A 24,754-nucleotide genomic window follows, 5' to 3' on the forward strand; every position below is an offset into this window, starting at 1 on the left:
CTTGAAATTAAAAGAATACTATATCTGCATATATGTAGAAAAAAGTATATTAGTGTTGCCAGGCTATAGTGGCCTTAGAAACTGAAAGTAACCTGCTTATTTCATATTGCCATGAAAGGCCGTCTGGCTAAAACATACTAGCACTTTGTACAAAAACTGATGCAGTCTTGCTGTACAGCAAAATAAAATAGCATTCTTCATGATATGAGTGCTCTGTACCATTGTTCTTCCTTTATGTAAAGGGAAATTCTAAAGGTATATATACTAGCAATGTGAAGTGGCGTGTTGGCTGCATGGTCTGGCCTTCACTAGGCACTGAGTGGCCAAATCCCACTGCGAATTACCTTCTTCATTGCACATTGTTGTTTGTCCATAAGGTCTGGCTTTGGATAGGGCCTTCAGCTAACCCTCCCTGGATGGCCAACCCTACCTATAACAAGTCATTGAACCAGTTGTTTGAACCTTTTTGCTTCAGAATTTATAACAAAAAGAAATCAAACGTTTCAAAGAATTTGAAGATCTACCCACAAATTTTCGGATCTGTTGACCTCAAATTGACTCCATAATTCTTACAAGAAAAACATTTTTATTTTTATGTTTAGGGCCAGTATGTGCTCTTTGGGGACATTCCACATTCTTCCCTATTGTCAGGGGCGGATCCCTGATTCCCATCGGCCCTCTATGTCACTTTTCTTTAGGATACTGATGCTTTACCGGGCATCCTGTAATAGCTACCACAAAAACATGTCAACATTGCTGCCAGTCAATCAAATACTCAAACCCTTTGAGGATCCCCATATCCCACATTTGGCAAAAGAAAACATGTTCACTCTTTCAATGAGATGTGTTTATTTTTAAATTTATAATCCTTGAAGAATTTAAATATTCAAAGATAATGATCCTTAAAGGATCTGTGAATTAACAGTAAAGGCATCTCTATAACTAAACATATTTAGCCAACCCAGTACCTTTCAGTAACACAAACATCTCACAGACTACTGAATTACACCAATCTTCTCTCTGTATGTTGTTCATCATTCCCTAGTTTCTGAGATATTTGTTTTAGAAAAAAAGTCTCTGGTAGGCTTCTAAGAATGAATACTCATCCAGCATTTTTGGGGCCCACTTGCTTACCATTGGTCCTCGAATAGACCTTTCTCTTTGCCTGAGAGGTGGTGGGAGTTAGCATTAACATCAATCAAAATGTAATTAACGGTGGAAGCCATTTAGCTACACAATGAGGACCAGGAATCGGTAGCCAAGTTCAACCAAGTTTTATTACAAATTAAAATCAAGTTTGAATACACTACTCGCAGCACCATGCTGTACAGATACACACTAACAAATGGGATTCCTGGGCGCATTCAGAAATGAAAACAAATAAGTATGAAACATACAAGCAGTTCTGTGATCGCACTGCAGAACAGTAACATCAAAATCTGGTGCTCAGAGAATAATCTAAGAGTCTCTCTCCTATACTTTAGTAATCTAGAATTTTAAAGTCCAGAGGATGGTTTAGGAAACGAACCCTTGAAAATCAGGGAAGTTCAATGAAGGAAGTCAGGTTGGGACAAAAGGAATCAAGTAGGCAAGCATTAGCATCTCAGAAGCTCGGTCAAGAGTCTTCTTTGGGCCAGGGCTAGGTGTCAAAACTAAGCCATACGTAAGCAAGAATTAAAGGAAGCATTGAGTTTTAAAATCTCTGGAAGTCCATTCAAATAGTAGGGGCTCAGGGAATGTGTCTGTAAAGAATCTGCAACAGAGACCTGCTGGGGCAAAATGTAAGCAGGGATCTTCAAAGGATCTCTAAGTGGTAGGTGCAGCATCTGTAAGGCATCTGAGTAATATGCGTGTTCACATTTAAACACAAATGATATACGTTTCTAATGCATTAGGTTTCACATTACCTGAAATATTCAATACATCATTTAAAAAGTCAGCTGTAAGTTTGACTGGGAACAGCATTTAAAATATGGAATATGAATACACATATTATATCATAAATCTATTGTTTCTAGTAGGATTACATTCTACACATGTGAGGATGGTTATAATCTCAGTTTCAATTCAATAAAAGCTATTCATGTGAAGTGGCACAAACATTGGAAAAGCCATATTTCGGCTCTATTGTGAGTACATTAGCTACTAAATGACGAGGGTTCTTCATTAATCACACTTAGTTACAGAAAGACATTTATGTGAGTAAGTTCTCTAATCCTACAGTGAAGGCACTCTTCAATAATGTCAAGTGCAACACTTACATTAGTTCATTAAACCATATATGAATCATGTGCCAAGCGAACTTCTATGCCATGTGTTTCTTAGGTGTGTGTGATATATAACAAGTGGGCAGCCTTTGCACTGCACCAATACCTTTGTCTATTTTGTTTCTTTTCTTCGCAAGCACAAAACCAATGAACTCTATCGGTCACATTTGAATTGGTCGTGAGTCTAATGTGGCTGATGAAGGGCCTGAATTTTTCATTTTTTCGTCCTGCAGTCTTGGAGTTTGTCAGTGGGAAAGTAAATACAGAGAGAAGCACTGGCGTGTTTACGGGTTCTAAGCAACATCAGGGGATGCATTAAGAAAGGCAGAGAACAAACATTGGTTGGATCAGTTGAAAATATATTTTTAAAAACTGTTCTATAGACCGCTACTTTATCAATAAAAGACGATTGGCAAGTTTTATAAACATAAAAAGAAAGGGTAAAGTCATCAAGACTAGGGTTGGGTGCAAGGCCTGGTTGGATAACAACCCCTGCTGGACATGCCCTGAGGCTGTGATCAACACAGGTGAATGCAGTATATCATCAAAATAATTCACTGAAAAAGCTTATTGTTAAAGTGCTTTAAATAAATACGCCTCCCCATGAAATTCACCTCTTTAAGTTCTGTACACAATCCTCCTCCTCAAAAGGACTGCTAACTTCAAAAGAAGACCATCCTTTTTCTAAACACTTTTACCAGTGATTATCAATAATTATACTAGTCTATCAAAGGCCTTACTAACTCAATATCATTAAGCAAAGAAGGGATATAGTGTCCATTGAACCATCCTGAAAATGCTCTGAGCCTGGTAAGTTGAATGAAAGTGCAATGCAAATTCCAATAAAATAGGATAGGGTAAACCTCAAAGCCTGGTTTTGCTTATATTGTTTCATGTGCTTTTCTATTTTTGGTGTGAGCAGGTTTTGGTTTTGAGGCAAATAATACTATAGATTTGAATTTGGGCCAGGACAGACCTGCGGCCACATGCATCAAAGTCCGATTTTGCGATTCCTAATTTGTGATTTTTACCGAATCGCAAATAAGGAATCGCAAAACGGGATGCATGATTGAAAGTGCATAAAATTTGCGATTCGGTAAAAATCGCAATTTTTACCGATTCGCAAATATTATGCGAATTCCAATTTGCGATTTCGCAATTCCCATTGATTCCTATGGGCCAAAAAGGCCCATAAAAATCAATGGGAATTGCGAATTCGCAAATTAGAATTTGCAAAATGTTGATGCATTCCATGGGTGCAGGGGGGGGTCCAAAGGACCCCCCCCTGCACCCCTGAAATGTATTTTGAAGTGCATGTTTCAAACACACATATCCTAAGGACATGTGTGTCTGTAACATGACAGTCTTTTGAAATGCAAATTAGTGCATTTTAACACATTTTCGCAAATTACCACGAGGTTCAACCTCGTGGTAATTTGCACCCCCTAATTGCGAATTCGCAATTTTAAAATTAATCATGCATTGCTTTTAAGGAATCGCAAATTTGCTATTCCTTAAAAGCAATCGCATTTTTGGAATTCGCAAAAAATAGCGATTTCAACAAAAATGCTTGATGCAATCCAGAAACCTATTTAGGAATCGCAAACGGCAGAATTTTCCGATTCGCACCATTTGCACTTCCTAAATAGGTTGATGCATGTGGGCCCTGATGTTTTCGCATTGTACTTTTCGGATTTATTTTCACTTCCACATGAACATAGACTTCAATAGTTAGAATTATTGTCTGAGTCCCCTCCTGTCATGGTTTGAGGAACAGGGCATAGATTTTTAGTGCTTCAGGCAAAATACTATATTCTCTGTGGAGCACTCATTGGGCCCGATTCACAGAACTAACTTAAGACAAAATCCTAAAGTTACTACCATTTTCATATTCACAGAAGGCACTTACTCATTTTGGTATTCACAGAAGACACTTACTCATTTCGGTATTCACAGAAGTTAGGAGTCCTAACTTTGGGACTCCTAAATGCCTTCTGTGAATACCGAAAGTCTTAAAATTAGGATTTTTCTCAGTTTAGTAGTAGTAAAGTTGAGAAAACCCCTAATTTTAAGACTTTCGGTATTCACAGAAGGCATTTAGGAGTCCAAAAGTTAGGAGTCCTAACTTTAATACTATTAAATTGAGAAAAATCCTAATTTTAAGACTTTCGGTATTCACAGAATGCATTTGGGAGTCCTAAAGTTAGAAGTCCTAACTTTACTACTACTAAATTGAGAAAAATCCTAACTTTAAGACTTTCGGTATTCACAGAAGGCATTTAAGAGTCCTAAAGTTAGGACTCCTAACTTCTGTGAATACCGAAATGAGTAAGTGCCTTCTGTGAATACCAAAATTAGTAAGTGCCTTCTGTGAATACCAAAATGGTAGTAATTTTAGGATTTTGTCTTAAGTTAGTTCTGTGAATCGGGCCTCTTAATGTACAGAAAACTAGACATATTTGGGTCCTTCACTATCATTTGGTGCCACTGCTGGGTGGCTCCCCAGGGCTGCTGCCTCTCTATTATGATTAAGGTACCATTCCAGGTACTGCTCCACTGAAACAGAAGGATATGTGCTTCACTGACAGCAACAGCTTTTTTACGGAATGGACTTTTAAAGGACAATCATCTTTTAATCCCACAACTAGGAAACCTATTTTTAAAAAAAACATTTTCCTTGGTACAATAGGTTTCATCACAATGCTCTTAGACTGAAGGAGATGTTGTATAGTGATGGAGGTAAAACATTGACAAACACAAACAAACTTGGAAAAAGCAATATTTATGATAGTCAAAGTTGATTTTCAGCAAAGAATTTCCATGTTGGCACTAATAAGACTAGCACGTGTTTTTCCACGAAAAAGACGCAGCTAAACCCTTCCATTCCATCTAGTGGACATATATGTTCTCAGTCCCGCAGTGCGTGGGAATGCTGAGGCTTTCCTAAGGTGGGTTCAGCTATTATACATAGGTCCAGTGGCCAGAGTGCGTCTTAATGGACGCACGTCAGAGATATTGCCTATAGATATTGCCTATATATTGGGGACAGGCTGCCCCCTCTCTCCAATTCTGTTTGCAATCGAACGTGCATCCTTGGTGTGTGTTCTCTCACAGTGGCACGTGGAAACTGCTTTACGCTTCTGGCAGCGGCCAGTAGGAATTTCCGGCTACCCACCCGATATTGTGCTCTACGTTCGCAAACCACACTGCCTCTAGCACTGATCTTACAGGACTACATCCGATTCAAAAGGCTAGCTGGCCTCGGCCTAAATTGGGAGACATCAGTTGTGCTCCCATTGACTTCGATCACGCAGTCTCACGCACTGGAATGTCCTTGAGAGTGGAGCAGAGATTTTGTCAAATAGTTGGGGATCTGGATCCATTGAGTCTTGGATCTGGTAGTTTGTGAACATTATGGAAGAGCGGTGTCAAAACTGGAAGTCCAGATTGCCATTGTCGCTCGCAGACAGAGTGGCGATCATGAAAATGATAGTGCTCCCAGATGTCTCTACCTTTTCAGTAACATCCCCAAATTGCTGCTGCCATACTTCTTCAAAACAATTCACCCGCACATAATCACTCTGGCAAGGGCGGGTAAACAGCCTACGATCTACTGGGATATGATGACACTCCCTTATGCACAAGTGGTGTATCAGACCTACATGTATATTACTTGTGCGCCCAGGAGCAATTCACCCATTGTTGGTATTACCCTTATGTATACACGCCATACTTGGCAGTTGAGGCTGATGACGTGCATCCCATTCCACTCAATGCTATACTGCTGCACAAATGCACAGATGTGACTAGAACAGAAATGAATACCATCCACTGCACCACAACTGCCTGTAGGATGTTTGGCACACCAGAAAAAGAAATTCCTCTGTATGCCCCTGCGCTCCCCCTGAAATTTCACCCAGCCTTGTCAGTCACCCATAAGACTGGCGCACTCTCTCTGTTCAATAAGGTGGGGTTAAACACGATGGGAGACATGAACTCGGAAGGCAATTTCTTAATTTAGCAGACCTATCAAACACAGAACACCAGACACCGCTATTGACCTTCACATACTACCGCCTCAAGGCTGCAATGAGGAAGCTATATATCCCTCGTTCCCAGTAGAACCACCCACGCTTGTTGCACTCCAAACTCTGCTCACTAGCCTTAAGCACAGGAACCTAGTTGCGTGATTACATGCCGCAGCACAAGAAGATATCCTGCTGGCCCGGAACCCAGCATTAGATAGGTGGAGTAACTCCCAATTGATATGCCCCTGAAACTGGAGGTTTGGGATTTCTGTTGCACACTGATGGGGATGCTTATGCCAACTTGCAGCCTGCGAACTATTCATTGGAAATATTTGCAGCAAATGTTGTGGTGCATCTGAGGCGAACTTTACACACTTAGCCTGGAAAGGGGAGACCACTCGGTCCCCCCGAACGTATGGATGGGTGCCCCGATCCCCCGGGAAACCATTGTGGGCGGGGGGCGTGGCCCGGCTGGTATGCCTGAAGCGGCGTAGCCGGAGCACGCCCCTCCCGCCCAAAAGAGGTTGTCCTAGACACCCGCCCGGAAGTCCGCGCACGGATGGGCGTGCTTGAGGCGGGTCCCCGCCCTCCTGCAGCTGGATAAATAGGCGGGAATCCAACAAAGCTTCCTCTTGTTCCTGTGCTCTGAAGGCTGCACCACTCATCGCTCGTGAGCCCTCAAGGGAACAAGCTGCACTTTTTTGAGGACTTGTAATCCTTGTCTTTCTCTTTCAGTTATCAAGGCGTGTTGGGAGATCAAGTCACCTTTGCAAGACAAGTCGGACGGATCGATCAAAGACATGCCTGGCAAGAAATCCGGAAAGAGCTCCGAGATGGAAAAGATGCTGCGCACGTTGGTGAGCAAAGTGGCGGTGATGGACGGAAAGTTAGGTAAAGAAGACCGGCTGGATCGTGGCCTAACGGCCATCAGGAAACAGGTGGAGGCCCAGAATGTCCCCTCGGCCGGCCTAAAAAGGTCATAGGACCGGCATTGCCGAACGTCACCCCAGGGGATAAGGGTAAGAAAAGGAGGGGGAGGGCAGGTCCCAGCGAGGCCCCAGTCCCAGTAGCGACCCCTCTGAGCCCCGTCGCGCCGGCGGCCAGCCCGGTACCAGGACCAGATGGGGGATTGCCAATTCCCGTGGTTATCACGCCACTGGGGGATGACCAGATGCCCCCAGAATTAGTACTTCAGTTAGCAGCGGTATTTCCCTGGCTAAAGAAGGGAGCGGGGGGATCAGCGGCTGCAGGAGACCCGGTCGAAGAAGCCAGATTAATTATTGAGCAGTTACGGCAGGCAAGGGATGCCGGGACAGCGAATGTGCCTTCTATTCCCACGCAGATGGCGAAGGTGGTCACGACTGACGATCGGGAGAAGACAATGGACACAGCTGGAAGTTCGGCTGAAACCGGTAAGAGAGCGTTGCCATTGGTGGGGGAGGGCCCGGTGCCCTCAAGGCGGGAAAGTTTATCTCAACACATTCCCATGGTTACGAAAGAGATGGTGTGGGGAGACAAGTACATTAACATGTTTTCACTTTTAACTGACCATCGTGAGTTAGAATATGCAAAGACCCAGAAAGATCTCTGGTATCCCAGTGTATGGCGGGCCAAGATGGCGGAATTCAGGGTCGAAGAGACCATGGTGAACTGGGTCAGGGCCTTTTCTATCTTCACGGCAATTATCGGAGAACGTAAACCAGAAGTGTTGACTGACCTGGCATGTTATCAGAACAGGATCATGAATTTCCATTCGATGTATGGGGGAAATGAATGGAAGGGTTATGATGTTGCCTTAAGAAAAGCAAAGGAGTTTAACGAGGCCTTGACATGGGATTGTTTGAATACAGTGTCTTGGCACGCCCAGCTCTTGCCAGGGCCGGCGGGTGCTTCGGCGCCAAGCACGAGTGGCTCTGGAGGATTCCATCAGAGGCCGTCGCAGCCCTTTCGGGCGAGCGCCGGGGGGGAAGCCCAGCCCAGGTCTGGCGGGAATGGAGGCAAGCGAGGGGTTTGTTGGGGATTTAACAAAGGAACATGTAACAGGCCTCAACGGATCGTGTAGGTTCCGGCATGCGTGCTCGGGCTGTGGGAATTCCTCACATCCGGAAACCAGCTGCCGATCTAAAACCAATGGCGCGGGAGGAAAGGGGGGATCCAAGCAAGATTGATATGGTACCTCGGAAGCAAACATCTTCGCCCGTAGATATCTTGGCTTTGACCCCCTGGCTGAACCGATACTATGATCATGCGTCCGCTGGGATTCTGAGGGATGGCTTTTTATATGGCTTCAGGATCCCGGCGGGCAATTTTCGGGGGAGCCCTTACTGTAAAAACCAGCTGTCTATTCGACATAACCCGGCGGTGGCCGCCAAAAAGATAGCGAAAGAAGTTAGCCTGGGGCGAGTGGCAGGACCATTTGGCGGCCCACCAATACCCGATTTTGTGTGTTCACCCTTGGGTGTGGTTCCGAAAAAAGACCCGGGGGAGTATAGACTCATCCACAATCTGTCGGCCCGAGGGGGGCCTCAGTAAATGAAGCGATTGACCCCGAGGTATGCTCAGTGAAATATGCATCGTTTGATGACGCAGTTGTATTGTTGAATCGCCTGGGCCCCAGTGCATTGTTGGCTAAATCAGACATTGAATCTGCATCCAGGTTACTCCGAGTACACCCCCAAGACCAGCGGCTGCTGGGGTTCACGTTCCAGGGGAGATTCTACATGGATAAATGCATGCCCATGGGTTGTTCGATTTCATGTGCTTATTTTGAAATGTTTAGCTCCTTTTTGGAATGGGTGTTCACAGAGGCCACGGGCCATAGACAGGTGATGCACTATTTGGACGATTTCCTCTTTCTGGGCCCAGCGGGCACTCAGGACTGTGCGCAGGCATTGCAGGACTTCTGTGTGCTCATGCGGGGTTTTGGGGTCCCATTGGCACCAGGTAAGACGGTGGGGCCGTCTACCTCCCTCGAGGTTCTGGGTATAGAACTCGATTCAGAGGAGGGGTGTTTCCGCCTGCCGGCGGAAAAGGTGGCCAAATTTAGGGCCTCCCTGGTACAATGTGTCCGAACAGAGAAGGTGACCCTACACCAGTTACAACAGACAGTGGGTCAGCTTAACTTTGCATTGAGAGTGATGCCGATGGCTCGCCCTTTCTCGCGTTCCATAGCGCAGGCTATGGTGGGCCTTAAGGAGGGACACCACCGCACTAGACTGTCGGCAGAGGTTCGCCAGGACATGCTCATTTGGCTGGCATTTCTGGAGGGCTTCAACTGTCGAGTGGTATGGAACAAACCCCCAGCCTCGTCGAGCGAGCTCGGCTTATGGACCGACTCGGCAGGGAGCGTGGGGTTTGGCGCAATTTTCGGTAACCAGTAGTCAGCACAAACATGGCCGGAGTGGTGGCACTCAAGCGGCCTAACAAGTAACATTGGTTTCTTGGAATTATTCCCCATCTGGGTGGCTCTGATGGCATGGCCAGAAGATTTTAGGGACCGCTCAGTGGTATTTTGGTCAGATAACATGACAGTGGTCGAGTGCATTAATCACCAGGCAGCACGCTGCAAATGGATCCTACGACTGTTGAAGGAAATTGTATTACGATGCATGAGATTGAACGTACAGTTCAGGGCAAAACATGTACCGGGTGCACTGAATAATGCAGCTGATGTACTCTCTCGTTTAAAAATGCAGGCTTTCAGGGGTTATCTACCCACAGCGAAGCTAGTGGCGGCACCTTTCCCCGAAGCACTATGGCAGATCGGTGCCCTGGACTACAAGATCTTGTGGCAGCCAGTCTAGCGCCAAGGACGAGGAAAGCTTATGAAGGGGCGTTTCGTTCATACTGCGCCTTTCTGGGACCAGTAGGGGAGCATGGATGGGGGTGGGAGGAGTCCTTGCTCCAATTTTTGGTGGCACTTCATAGAGAAGGCCGGTCGGCGGCAACCGCCAACAGGTATAGGGCTGCCATATCATTCATGGCGCAGCTCCACGGGGTAAGGGACCCAACGAATTCCTTCATAGTCAAGAAGGCTCTCCGCGGCTGGCGGCGCCTGGAGGGTAGCAGACAGGATAACAGGCACCCGATTGGGTTGGATAAATTGGTCACCTTACTGGCGAAAGTGGATGAGACATGCTCCTCACCCAGCGAGGTAACACTGTTCCGAGCAGCTTTCGCATTGGCGTTCTATGGAGCCCTGCGGGTGAGCGAACTAGTGGCAGGAAATAAGAAAGATGTGGAAGGAGGTCTACGCAGGGATCACGTCCAAGTAAGGGGCGATTCTCTACTGATCTCGATAGCCAGGTCGAAAACAGACCAGGAGGCCCGGGGGAATAGTGTGGTGTTGCAGCGCACACGAGGGAATCCCGGTTGCCAGTGGGGCATGTGGAGGCCTACTTGAAACAGAGGTTGACAACATGGGGGGGCCCTGCTTAGACACATGGACGGCACCCCATTGACGAGATTTCAATTTCAGAGGGTGCTGGCAATTACGATTGCAGCCGCGGGCTTGGACCCGGGTGATTTTGGGACTCACTCATTTAGAATAGGGTCCGCTACGGAAGCTACGGCTCGGGGTCTGCAGGCGGACGAGGTGAAACAATTAGGCCGTTGGTCCTTAAATTGTTTCAAGAGGTATGTGCGACTGCACATGTTGTAAAAGACTGTTGAACTGCACTCACGCTTGTTGTCTTTTGTTTGGATTACAGTTTCGCAAGCCTGTCACGCGGGGCGGAAATTGGGATCGGCCCAGCAGCGGAAAAGGATCACCAAATGGAGATCAAGTGGTCTGGGTCGTGGGCCACTCATACGTGAGGCGTGCCGGGGACATATTCAAGGCCCACTCACAAAGAAAGTGTCAAAAGCCTGGGAGTATGGCTAGATGATAAACTTTCCTTTTCCACCCAGGCCAAAAAACTGTCCGCCACCTGCTTTGGCCTACTCAGAATTCTGAGGAAGGTGCTCCCGTTACTTCCCCTATAGGCCAAAAAGGTGGCAGTCCAAGGTCTGATTCAATCTCGCCTGGACTCAAATAATGCTTTATACCTAGGGGCCCCGGAGATGACCCTCAGGAAACTGCAAATTGTTCAGAACTGTGCAGCACGCACTTTGCTGAAAATTCCACGAACCCAGTCGGCCAGATCTGCTCTGAAGAGCCTCCACTGGCTGCCAGTGAAGCAGAGAGTGTCCTTCAAAGCGCTATGCCTGGCACATCGCACCTTTTGGAAGACGGGACCTGCCATAAACACTGGCCTGGTCACCCCCTACCACCCTAAAAGGAACCTTCGGTCTTCAGAGGCTTTCCTGGCCGTTGTGCCTAGGGTGAAGCGAGCTAGATCTGGAGGCAGGATGTTTTCCTTGAACACCGCTAGGCTATGGAATGCTCTTCCCATCACACTCCGCTCCAACCCTGACCTACTTGCATTCCGGAAAAACTTAAAAACACTGTTGTTTGCTCAATCCTATATACCTTAAGCTCCTTCAGTCACTTTCCCTCTACCCAGCGCTTGGACGCCTGCGGGCAGCAATCGCGCTCAATAAAAACTGCTACAATACAATAAACTGCTACAGGTGACGCGATCCACGCATCTGAGGAATATGGGTTCAGAGTGACCTTCCATTAGAAGGGAGGCCTCTGTATTGACCAATTTCAGAATTTTGTCGAGGAACTCTTAGGGCGGCACAGGTCACCGCCATCTATAGTCATAGTGCACATGGGGGGCAATGACTTGGTGAGACTGGGAAGACGGGTGTTAGTTGAGCACATATTATCTGCAGTTAGCTGGTTGGCCAAGAGACTCCCTGGGTGTATGATTGCCTGGTCTCACATGGTTCCCAGGAGAATATGGCGGGGGGGTTTGTCTACGTCAGCGTTGAACCACTCGGTAAAGAGGGTCAAAAACAAGATTGAGAAACTGTTTCGCTCCGCTCATCTCCAAAGCATTTCCCACGGGTGTATTAGGGGGGATCATTATTATTTGAATGATGGGGTGCATCTGTCCAGGGCTGGGAATGAATTACTCATAGGAGACTTCGTAGCTTGGCTAGTGGGTTTGAGGAGGCATGACCTATAGGAGGTTTGGGGGGCCAGATAGTCGGTCAACTATCTGGCCTGTGGCGGTAAGGTCATGATCGGTGAGCAGTGATTTCAAGGTCCCTAGGGGGGGCGCCACCCATTATGGATGGGAGCGCCCGGGGGGAGGCGGCCATTGGCCCCTCCCACGGGGGGGCGGCACCCACTACGGATGGGTCGCCCAGGGGGAGACGGCCATAGGCCCCTCCCAGGGGGAGACGGCTATATGCCCCTCCCACGAATTTCCCAGGGGCAGGATAACCGCTCCGGCGGAAAAGAGTGTGGGGAAGGGGGGAGTCCACGCTGTCCTTCTTACGGATACCTTGCACGGGAACTCGGGCAACCTTAAGATGGCGTCGAGTGAAAGGGGGCCCCCACGACAAGGGAAGTTACAGTTGGCTGCGAGGGTAAAGTCCTCTGCGCATGCACCACTCACACCGTGAGGGCGGGAAGTTGGTGATAGGGATCTGACACCGGTTAAGACCTTGCCGTTGGCCCTTAATGCTAGGTTGTACAAATTCAAAATGTAATGCATTTATCAGGATGCTAGACTCGGCTAGGAAACCTTTGTATTAGAGATTTGTTAAGGTTAGCCTGAAAACCTGTCTTCATCAAAATGTAATTGAAGTTGAATTTGTACATGATTCATGAAACGTTTTTAATTTAAAGTTTTAAATTTTGTTTCATATTTTAATAAATACAGCCGGGGGGGTCGTGAGGCCCCCCCGCCTTCCAAAAGTTACATCTGTGTCTGTCTCCTCCCATGGGGAACGGTGTTGGGAGGGGTGGCGGGCATCCCGGCCCATATGGCTGTGCACCCCAGTCCATTACTACTGGGTACAGGAGGCGAGAAACTTGGCAAACATGGCACTGGAGCCACTAGATTGCACCCCAGATCTGTGTACTTGCCCTGTCAAAAAGCTACAACCAACAGCTCAGAAATTTGTGGCAGTGGCACTGCTCCTTCCCAAACCAGGGTGTCCATGCACTGTGGAGAAAGAGCTGCATCTAAGCCCAGACAATGGCTAGGATATGATATACTGGATAGAACAAATAGAGCTTTTTGCTGAGGAGCTGCCTGTGCCATACCGTTCGAGGGATATTTGGCATCCACTCACAGCTTACCTGCTGACAAACCCTGACATGGCCCAATGTATGGTGTGAAACTGGGGATGTTGTCAAGTGATGATAAGGCTACACTGATTGTATTGGCATCACTGTTAATGTACCACAAAGGCGATGTGTTTTCCTATATGAGGTAACTGATGGCATGTTGTTTGTACATGTTTATATGCTGAAAATCTTAATAAATCCACAATGTGCTTAGAGGTGAGTAGAGGTAAGCAGTGACGGTGGGGGGATTGTGCCAGATATTTTCCCTCTAAATACTAGTAGCAGTGTGCAGATGTAGGCCCACTTCAAAAATGTGATTTTTTTTTGTAATACATAGATAAACGTAAATCAAGGATAGGTAGGGAGCAACAAACAAGCCAAGTTGCTTGGGGAGATGAAAAAGAAGTAGCAGTGAGCAATCCCTCTCCAAAGAGTTTATTAAAAAAGTAATAAAAACTTAGAGACGCATATTTGATCCACCCTTACACGTCACAGAAAAGTTATTTTTACATATACCTGACCAGATACTCTGTGAGTCTAGCTTTATAAACGTGAAGTGACATATTCAACTGTACTCCCGAAGTGTATTCACTGTAGAAAACTAGAAACTCATGAACTTGTACACATTAATGTTTAGCTTGACCATGAAAACATGTAGTTCTCCTTTATATTTACACTTGTCTTAAGGCTTATTGCATTTATTTGAAGCATATTGCATATGTTACTATGAACGCAGTATTCATTTTGCAGTCATTTTAAAGTTTTACTCTATAGCTATGTGTTTGAAGTGCACTTTGTAAATACTTAACTATAGTTACCGTCACTAAGCCTTTATTTCTTAACACAAAATTAATTTTTCTTTCTTTGCGTGTTCTTTTCTTTTGCAGGTGGGTTTTTGTGAGTTAGAGAAAGGAGCACTGTGTATTAGAGATAGTGAGGCCTAAGAAGACAAATCTTGGAAAAAATGGGACGATTTAATGAGCAGAAGAAGCCTCCTATTCATCGAGTCCCAGGAACGGAGGGAAAGTCAAGGTTGCTGAGGCTATTCAAGTTCTATGGAAAGGCACCTTCTGGTCCCAGGAGAGGCTGTGCAGGATATGGCTGATGATGAGGTATCTGTGTGTTTTAATTGGTATTCACACTGTTAGCAGTTAGAGAGATCATTTTGGACTTTGAGAGGTACAGACCTTTCTGCTTCTCTTTATTCTTGCATTAGTGTGACTTTAGGTTAACACGTATTTCCCTATTTTAGAAGAATTCTATTGAAGTTTTTGCTATGCTGACACCATTCTCTATTTCTAAATCTCCCTGAGACTTTTATTCTGAATTATCTTCATTCTAGGCCTAGAGCCTGATTAGATGACTTCAGATCCTATTCATGTGTAGGAAGGAGGAGCAGTTTCTTAAAAGAACACTGATTCCAAATTCTTGGCATCAATATTGTCCTTACTGTCTTTACGGTATGGTTTGTGTAATTTAGTTGGAACTTGCTTCAATGCCTCCATTTGCTATCCATTCTTCTTTACGTTTATAACATGTTCTTGATTTTTGGGTTTACTGGAAAGATTGTTAACTTGTAATAAACCCACTTAACTTTAGTTACAGATTCCTGGTCCTGTTTGTGCGACCAAATGGGTCACACAAACATTAATTTGTCTATTTGAGAATCGACTCCCTTTTGCCTCTCAGTCAACCAGAAAGATCTATCAGGTGAGAAATGATAACCACTTCCTGCGCACTCCCTGGAGTAAAATAAATTAAAAAAAGTGGAGAAGCAGGAAGCAACTGAGAAGAGAGCTTCTTCACAGGCAGCCCAAAGGAGTGTTAAAAGTCAAAGAAAGAAATAGTTCCCTGAAGTCAGCAAAAGAAGGATGCTGAAACATTGTAAAGAAGAATTGCTCCAGAGGAAAAACAAACTAAGTAGGGAGGAAATTCATTGAATACAAAAAGTAGTGAAATAAATTAGAGAAGTCAGTTATCCAATCAAGTGGAAAGGGATGTCCCAAAAGCAACTATACGCATATATTTTAATGTACTAGAGTGCTGTTACTCATAGTACGGCATGCGGCCCTTGATAAATGGCGATACCAAAGGGGATGATGGACGGAGAGTTGGAGCAAATCAAACACTCACCCCCCACTCAACTGATGTGGGTTTAATCCATCATCATTCTTTAGCTCACTCCAACACCCCAGTTCAGACATGGCCATATGCAAATCAGTCTGACCCCATGCCTCTTGGGAACAGTCCAGCCCGAACTGCCAAACCATGTCTTCCATGGACTAGAAACAAGCATCCTGGGACTGGTTTGTGGCTAATCACCAGCCGTCATCAGCCAGGCTAGCTTGAATCCAGTGGCAGAAACCGGTCCCAGGATTGGGGCTCAGTGGGGGTTGTGCAGGGGTATTAAATTCGGGTTTAGGGTAGGGCGGGGTAGTGTAACTTACCTTAGATACATTTACCAAGAGTATACCTTTATCATGCATGCCTTTGTGGTAAAAGTATGCATTGTAATGGTATGTCTTGGTGAATTACTACGCGTAGTAATATCCGCGTTGCAATGACACAAGTAGGTATTAGTATGCATAGTAAAGTGTCATATTTGTTGTTGAGTGGAGTGGTGTAGAGTGGAGTGACAAAGTGTAAAGTATGCATGGTTAAGTAGATCGCTGCCATTTCAGACAACACATTTGCAGTTGAAATGACCACTAACATACAGACATTTGCACAGACAGTTTTACCAATGTCATCAACAACTGTATTCATTTGTTACAATCGTATTAAAATATTTGTTTCCACCACACTTCAGAATTCCAAAACAATTTGCTTCATTTGTGATTTCTTAATTCTGATATATTTTGAAATATCTGCACAGGTAATTTACAGTCATTTACGTTTTGGTGTGTGCTAGAAAAAAACCTGTCCTTTCACAGCAAGATTGTCACATAAATCATCTCACTTCGAAGTCAAAGAAAGAACAGTACACAGCAACCTCCCTCAGAAGTCAGAGCCTGACATTTGACCTCTGTCTTTGAATGCACAGCAAATGTGACAAGATAAGAACAATATTAAAAGGCCTATTAACAGAAAGGGAACACTCAAGGAAGAATACAATGAATATACTATGCTCCACAGGAGGGACAAACTCAAGCTGGATAGCCGAAAACAAATAAAGCCATCAAATAGAAGCAAGCAAATGTGAGTTACAAAACTCAAAGCCTATGGTAAGCAATTGGCCGATTGCATTCCCAGGGAAGCTTTCCCAATATCCCCAAGAAGTCAGTAGCAAACCAGACTGCTGAGCTGTCTAATGGGCTTCAACCTAAAAAGGTTTTTTAATAACCGATTAGCTGTCCCATTTCTCCCCTTTTTTCAAGCAGTATTGTGTTTTGTACATCAGCTTTTTTCTAAATCCTGTTCAGCTTGTTGTAGAGAGGTAACAGAACAAGCTGAATTGCCTGTATAAAAAGTCTGTTGATAAACAAAACTATGGTACCTTACATAGCTACATATATCCTTGTACAAGTTACCGAAACTCTAGAAAGGAAGCTTATCTATAAAATGAAAACAGGGACAGGCCTACTCACATGGAGTTTCTGGTCATCATTTATTACGGGGTGTTGAGTTCTAGCTGCTTCTTTGTACTCATGCTCCACCACCTCCCCAGCCTGCTCTCTTGTGTTGTATGGGTGGATAAGGTGACATGTATTTCTGACATGTTTTTACTGTTGTTGATGAGAGCACACAATTGGTGCATGATACGTGAGATCAATAAAAAGCAATATTGTCATTGGAGGCTGCATTTAGGAAAGCACTGTAAATTGCACAATTCATACAGACTGAGTAAAATTCTAAATACTGATAGCGTTTGAATTTCCACCTAACAAGGGCAGTGAAAAGGCAACTTTTATGAAACTCGGGTGTTCATTGTATGCAGTTAATATCACCACCTTTCTTAGAGAACAATACCAGCCATGTGTTCATGTTTCTAAGCAGGTTAGAAGCAGGTGCTATAATATTTTGTACCAAAGCCCCTGTATCCATTCTTAGCATGGCAATCTTGCCTCTGTTTACTGTAAGCACTTACTAACAAAATGAACACCATCAAAGTGTTTTTAAATGTATTTTAATGCACTTGGTGTTTTACATTTACACTTGGCAAAGGGAAAACAAGATGATGTTTTTGGGGCATTCTCCCCAATTGTTTTTTTTATAAACTTTGACATAACATTTAAAATTCCAGCCAAGTGGAAATCTGAACTGGAATGGAAACTGGGCATTCTACCAATCTCTGGTAACGAGCAGGAAGAGGGTGCAAATGAAACAGGAGACAGGAAGGTAGACATTTGGGAATCTTAATTTTGATTACCATTGTGCCTGTTAACAGCAAGTAGTACCACATTCTTTACACCTAAATTTCAATATATCACCTTACCACTCAACCATTTCAGTCTCCTATGAGTTTAAGACTGGGCGATTTTGAAGGGTGAGTGAATTATGTTTTGTACACTAATCAAGGTTTTCAGGGTGGGCGGTTCCATTTAATTATATAGGAAGAGTCTTGCTTGTTGAACAGTAAAAGATTAATCCATGGAGAGTGATCCCTTCCTAGTGTGGGTGAGTTAAGTTATGGTTTAATCTTCTCTGGATACTTGGCCGCATTATTCACAATTGTGCTTATCGTGGTGATCCAGCGTGAGGCTAATACCTGATCAGGGATCAATACTCAATAGTATCACAGAACAATGGCCCATGCACATTCACCCAAATCCCTGACGCGCTGGAGTCAATTTCTATACGTTCAATTATTTTAATTCTAAAATCCATGTGTGACATTGTAAAATACTTGTCTAACTTATACATCAAGTTTCCTTCTACTTGGTCAATGAACCAATTAATTGAATAGTTGATTGTAATGATATACTCTCTAACTAACTATTCAGTCAGCTAAATAATCACAGACACTCAGTAAAGTTAATAAAGCTTTATCTCAAAGTTATTGCAAACGCTCAATGCATACAGTCACAAAATGCAAATAATGAAACTCACAAAGGGAGAGAAAACATCAGCAACTTCAAATGAATACAAACTCATCATACAGGTAATGACATTATGCATGAAAGAGTAGATAGATTAAGAGACAAAAGTTTCAGCAAATCAAATGCGAAACAGAATACACCTAACGGAGGGGATAGATGAAGAGACAATAGTTTCATCTAAAATAATATGGATCAATGTACCTATGACGGAGTGGATAGGTGAAGAGGCAAAAGTTTCAGAGACACAATACATTTGCAAGTAATTTGCAAGAATCAGTCAGAATGATTCATACCTAACGGTCTGTGGAAAACCACGCCCTTGGTCTAGGTGATGGAGGGGTTCCCCAAAATAGAAACAGAGAATAAAGAATTCAGAACTCAGGAGCAGGACAGGAAAAGGAACAGCTAGGCCTCTCTACAAAGCAAGGATCAGCTACGCATTCATCCGTCTTCTCTTGCTTCCCACAAGTCTAAACCACACCTCCAAAGGCACCCCTGTTATACCCCAAAACCCTGTAGTACATGTCCGTCCCTCATTATCTGAAACAATTTATGAAACTCGACAGAGAATTGGTGGGTTTGGGAGGTGGTGTTGTCACACCACTGTGACTTCACCTACAATTTTAATCATTTTATTGTTCTACATCCTTTCCCATAGCTTGGTTCTTGTCTCGTTCTCACAACTTAAACATTTTGATCCATAAATGTGTAGCATTGTCCGCGAAATGAGTCTCTGGTCCCACAGGAGGTCACATCACTTGGCAGACAATCATCACATTGGCCTTCAACCCGTGTGTCTCTTCTGCCGTGCACAGCATGTCTGTCTTGCCTCTGACAGATCAGATTCACTCCTTTGTTCACCCCTCCCTTATTCGGCTAATTTAAGGAAAATGGCGTTTCATCCAGCTCACTACAGCAATGGAAAATGAAAATTAATTAATTAAATGATAATGCATTTTTCACTATTTACCACCCACCTTTGCACTATTTCCTTGTTAACGTTACCTAGCATAAGCTTTAGGCAAAAAGCTGCATTATTTATTATTTCAAAGCAACATGCAACATGCAAACTACGAAATGCACATGAGCCTAGTCATGCATTATTTCTTGTTTCTTTCAAAGCATACTGCAAAAACAAGTTTAGTTCTTTCTTATATTATTTCACATTAGTGCATTCATGCGCAAAGCTGTTTCCCTCGTGTTTGTATAAGGTGCACGTTAGTTTCTATTACTACTTGCTGTTAGTACATATTATGGGGGTGCAATTTGAGCAGGTTTCTTTTTGCGAATCCCTGCTCCAGCAGTGGTTTACGCATTTTACTACTTGAACAAGAGGTGAACATTGTATTTCTCTTAAACATAATAAAAGCATGTATGCAACTTTTCTAATGTAATTTAAATAGCTTTATTTTTTTTTAAAACAAGGTATGGTAATACAAAAAAATCCGTATGCATATTGTGAGATTTGAACCAATGCCATAATAGCTATTTAAAATGAAAAAAAAGGACAACCATCTTTAAAGACCCCCACAACATGGTTTTAAATTGGGATTGCTATGGACACGCCAGACATTTTGTTTGCATTTTGAGATTGTGGAAGGAACAGAAGCTTGTACTTACGTATCACTTTGTGTAAAATTGTCTTTTCTCTAAAATGGTGGATCTAACTTTGTTTAAATAAGCTTTTGGAAATACTATAGACTGTTGTAACCTTTCAGTTGCTTTCAGTGATTTCTCATTGGATTGCTATATTATGTTTGCATTTTCGAAATTATTTTATTGTTATTTCCAAATTTGCATACCGGTACCACATGTAAAATAATAGCCAGTGACCATCCCTAGGGAGCTGCCGATCATTTCTTTAACCTCTACCTTCCCACCTCGCCCCTGACTTTCGATCCACCCTTTTAAACAGTGACCAAAATACCTTTTTTTGTGTTTTTTAGCTAACCTCACAAACAGTAATGAAATCTCCTTACCAGCCTACTGGAAACAGGTTGGGAATGAGCAATCCGTTTGGAGTGGGCTGGTGTAGAGCGTCATTGTCTGCTGTTAAGTGAGATATGTGAAGAAGGAGTGGGGGGCTGCTTTGAAAGTGCATGCACCTTGTCAAGTAATTTTAAAACTGTATAGTTACATAACAGCCATGGCCACAGTTCACTATTTCGTAATGTAACCTTTTCTGATAATCTTGTGAATGGGTTCTTGAAACAGGGAGGCAGCCTAAACCCTATTTTCGTAGTCTCTGTATTCGATGCATGTTTTTTCCCCATCTTGGGAACTTCAAGTCCTCTCCCCCTAACCTTGCTGCACCAGATATCAGTGGGGTCTCAGTCATACAGGCTCTGACTGTACTTTTTACCCCCGGAGGAAATGTTTGTGAGTACCTATGTACCAGGGAATAGGTTTTTGACAACACACACCTAAAGCTGTTCGTACAGGTCCAGATGTATCAAACGTTTTACCGTTCACAAACTAGCGTATTCACGGAATCGGCCCGTTTGCGAACGGTAAAAAGGCTTTTAGGATGTATCATCCCAAAAGGCAGTCGCAAAATAGGGAATCGCAATTTTTGAGATTACCTATTTTGCTTAATGCATTTAGAAAATTGCAATTTGCGATTCCTTAAATGAAATGCAGAAAGCAAGAAAAATTACGACCTTGCGTTAAGGAATCGCAAATTACTACCAACTTCAAGTTGGTGGTAAATTGCAAATTCCTAGAAAAATGCACATTTTTGCATTTTTTTAAGAGCCATGTGGTGCGCACACAAGCCCTTCGGGCATGTATGTTCGCCACATGTGCACATTTACCTTTTTTGGGGGGTGAATCAGGGTGGCTTTTAGGCCCCCTAACGCCCTTGAAATTGCATTCGCAATTTCCGATTACCAAATTGGTATCGCAAATCTGAATGTCTTCCCATTCATTCCTATGGGCCTCCAGGAATGGCAATTTGCGATTCGCTATTGAGGAATATGTAGGAATCGCAATTTTATTTTGCGAGTCCATAAAGGCGAATCAGTAAAATTTGCTATTAAGAACTCGCAAAATACAATGTTGATACATCTGTGCCAGAGACTTAAAACTAGGAAGGAGACTGGTCCGACTGAGAGAGTAATGTATCATATAGATGACGTTCCCAAGACAACTGCCCCTCAAAAACCGTAAGGCATTTCAAATAGGGTGGCCAGGTGCCCCCTATTTGCTGGGACAGTCCCGGTTTTTCGCCAGCTGTTTTAGCAGATTTTGGTTGAGGTCCCCATGTTTTCAGTGAACATTGAGGACACGTTCTTAGGGGCTACAACGAAGTACTAGTTAGCTAGCATACGTATGAGAAAGCTTGTCAAATAACATGTACAATACTGGGTTTAAAAAATGACTTTTGTATTTCCTTGGCGCCTCGTCTGTGCTTCTGGAATGACGAACTCTCTATTCTAAGCCCCTCGAATGATGTTTAATTGAGCCCTTCTTTATTTTTGCGAAATATCCCGGTTTTTGGCTTTCAAGATCGGTCCACCCTAGTTTCATCTAAAAAGAACCAGCCTTTTTTTCTCATTTTGACATAATCACGTGACCTGCACGCTTCGTTTAGAGCGGCTGCAGCCTTGCACATTCTCATTAAAAGAGCAATGAACCTGACCCAATCCTCTGTCACAGCCCACCGCACATGCGCCTTGATGCCTGCTAATCACAGGGTTAAATTGCCAGCGAACCTCCCCCAACTGCCTCTAAACTGGGCTGCAGGCAGTAGAACCTCGTGCTAAGGGATCATTTCAGCTGTAAATCTCCTCCACGGGCAGGCATATGAGAAAACAGGAGCAATTAAAGGGGCAATTCAAGTTTAAGCAGCATGCCAGCTGTATTTTCTTATTGAAATTGATTGCAGTCATTACGCATTGATTCGCGGCCTTTAAGCATGGCTCTGGTGATTGAGTATTGAAGGCGTGCTCTGTGGGCCCCAGATAACTTCAGAGCGAGGCCGTGTATTTTCCAAACATACTATTACTGGTGATTGGCTTTCCTTTTGGAAGCAGCCTTATGCTTGATTATAAAATGGTCTGGGTGACGACGAGAGAGCTGCAGGTGAACAGGTCAACCACTCACTGCCTTGAGGCGGTCAGAGTCGCACAGGCGGACTGGCCTATTTGGGCATGCCTAGCTGATTTACCGGTAATCTTCATTTTACTTCCCGGATTGAGCCACATGCACTGCAAGGGGCATTTTTTTGTACCAAGTTAGTGCCACCCCTCTGTGGCTCTCCACCTTGGTGTAGGAACACCAGGTCTATTTCCATATGGTCCTCTGGCCTAGGACCCGAGTAGGTCACTGCCTGAAAACTTTAATAGCGGTACAAAAGGGGGTGGTAATGGACGGAGCATCTGACCCAATCAAACCCTCACACCCAGTCAACAGATCTGGGTTTAATCCATCACCGTTCTTTAGCCCACTCCGCCACCCCAGTTCAGACATGGCTATATGCAAATCAGTCTGACCCTGTGCCTCATGGGAACAGTCCAGCCCGAACTGCCAAGCCATGCCTTCCCTGGACCGGAAACAAGCTTCCGAGGACCGGTTTCTGGAATTCCAGCAGTCACCACCCCCTTTTGTACCGCCTGAAACCTTTAATATTCCATAAAAGTGGATCTGGATGAGGCATCCATGCGTTACAAGTTACCCCCATCTGCTACCTGGAAGGTTCATGTAGAGTTAGGAGCAAGTCTCCACCGCCATGTTGTTCATGGGCTTTCATGAATAGAATTCTAGCACCTCTAGTGAGGGTCAATGAGTGTTAAGAGCCTTCTAACCAGACCGAGGTTGCAGGCAGTGCCCAACATTTATTAGTCTGCTATGGGAGACTGAACATACATGCCTACAGACCCCATTCAGACAGGTGAACCCCGATTTTTTAAGCAAAAAAAAAACATTTTAGCCATCTCCTGTCTGACATTACCCCAGCTTCAATAAAGTCTGTTAGGGACAATACAGTCTCCTAACTTTATTTTCAGAATCTCCCTCGTTCTTATGACAAAATGTTGACATGTATTGATTATACCAATAGTATCTGCCATACATCCGTCCAGATCAATTCTGCCAACCCCAAAAGGATTGAACAGCTAGAGATGACAATCTCTTTGTCCAAATATAATTATGAAAAACCATTTAGGGAAGGAATGACTCCTTGGACTTCAGAATAATGGAGTCTATCAACCCACCCTGGAATATTGAGGCTGAGGCAAAAGAAAGAGCACCTATCACATTTAGTGCATCTAGTCAGAGCACCACCCTGAAATATGGTTCAGACCAAATGAATAAGTCCAGATCCTCTTACGCCCTTAGAGAGGTCGCGACCACCTGAAATTAGGTTTTGCAAGACAAGAGATCAATAGGCCTATCCTCAAGCGTCGTAAAGTAGGACCCTCACATTTGTAAGGACAAAGGGCAAGTACTAGGGAGGCAAACTACTTTTGGCTTGGTATTAATAAGGAGAAACGCATTTAGCACCTATAGGTCTATCATACCTAAATTGCCCCAGGGAATACTGAGGGCTAGCCAGCCTCTGCAACTTCAAGGTCAATATGACTGACCCTTTCAAAGCTCGCACAATAAAACAATCTAGAGTTCTGTGAGAACCAGTCAATTGCTGAAGTGACACAATGCCTGAAATGTCATTCGGTGCCAGATGTGGGCCTTATTCACAGACAGGAGACTGGAGTGCTGTATTGCCTCCATAATTTTCTTTCACATCCCTATACCTTGTAAGCCTGCTTGATCAACCTCTAGATCGAAATATCAGGAAGTTGAACTTTAGGTGGGAGAAGAATATTACAACATAGCTGGGGGTTTCCATCCCAAAACCACTCCAGTGCCATGGCCAAGACACAAAGGACCCGATTATAAGTCAGACAGAACAAAATAAATACATGATTTTATATATTACTTTCGCTCCACCTGATTGCTACTGGTTAGGTGATTCCGCACCCCAGGATTACCAGGTGTGAAAGAACCTGAAACCACATGAGATTTTGGATACAGGAGCAGGTGCGTCTTGCTTTGCTTTTGTTTTACAACAGGAAGCAATCTTTCACCTTTCCTATACATACTCTGTGTCCCACAGATCGTCCGAGAATCCAGTCCTCCTTTTCAGAGTTCCTAGAAAACCGAACAGAATACCAGAAATTTCCTGTTGCTCCTCAGTTCAAACAGTTCCATGACCAAAATCCAAAGGGTGAAAAA

This window comes from Lissotriton vulgaris, chromosome 2_1 (assembly GCF_964263255.1).
Source record: "Lissotriton vulgaris chromosome 2_1, aLisVul1.2, whole genome shotgun sequence".
Taxonomy (NCBI): domain Eukaryota; kingdom Metazoa; phylum Chordata; class Amphibia; order Caudata; family Salamandridae; genus Lissotriton; species Lissotriton vulgaris.